We start from the raw sequence: 849 nt of genomic DNA on the forward strand, positions 1-849 counted from the left end.
TCAAGCTTCAAGTTGAGAATCATTTCCCATTCCCGATCTGTGGGAGGGGAGACTTTTAAACGCGCTCTCTGTGCGACTGTACATGTCTAAGCAAAGAGAACAAACCCCAAATCCCCCCTGTGCTTTGGGAGCCAGGTTTGCGGTGGGAATTCTGTAGTTCAGATGACTTCATGCCTGGGCATTGTGATTCTTTACCAGTTTCTCTGGCAGTGGGGGAGTTTTGTGCTCACAGCCGTGATGGCTGAGTAGTTAAGGCGTTGGAGTTGAAATCCAATAGGGTTCCCCTGCACAGGTTCAAATCCTGCTTACAGCAAGGCCTGTGTCTTAGCCAGTCTCTAACACGGGCAATACCTCTCTACAACCCCTGAGACACTCTCAATTCTCTCCCCACTCCAATAAATCATACTCTGCTCCTTTCATAGAGATCCCTGGGACACCACCTCACACTGTGTCCCTGAGGGGTCAGGCAAACTCTCAGCACCTGAAGCCTCTGCCACTCACCTAGTGCCCCCTAGATCAGCCATAGTCCTGGTTCTGCTCCTCTCTCTAGTGTGTGAAAGGAACCAAGTCAGCCACTCCATGGGTGCTACAGGGCTGCAGAAGAAACAGAGGGAAAAAAAAAGCTGCCCAGCAGACGCCCCTGCACCTCCCACCTGCTAGCAGGCCTGGCCGACAAGCTCCTCCTCTTCTGCTTCAGCACCTCCCGCTGGCCATTGAAGGGGTGTGCTGGAGGAGTGAGGAGAGAAAGGGGCGGGTTAGGAAGAGATTTGATGATTTGGGGGCAGGGCCTGAGGTGGAGCAGGCATTGAGCACTGCCTGGGAACTCTAAGTCAGCAGCTCTGAGCGCAG

The 849-nt window shown here is 53.5% G+C and overlaps 1 non-coding gene across 1 annotated transcript; it reads left to right on the forward strand.

Moving 5' to 3' along the window:
- The first annotated feature begins 231 nt into the window (after positions 1 to 231).
- On the forward strand, positions 232 to 313 carry TRNAS-UGA (transfer RNA serine (anticodon UGA)). Its single transcript has one exon. It is a non-coding gene; the product is annotated as a tRNA-Ser (tRNA).
- Positions 314 to 849: the final 536 nt, after the last annotated feature.

This window comes from Gopherus flavomarginatus, chromosome 5 (genome assembly GCF_025201925.1).
Source record: "Gopherus flavomarginatus isolate rGopFla2 chromosome 5, rGopFla2.mat.asm, whole genome shotgun sequence".
NCBI lineage: Eukaryota > Metazoa > Chordata > Testudines > Testudinidae > Gopherus > Gopherus flavomarginatus.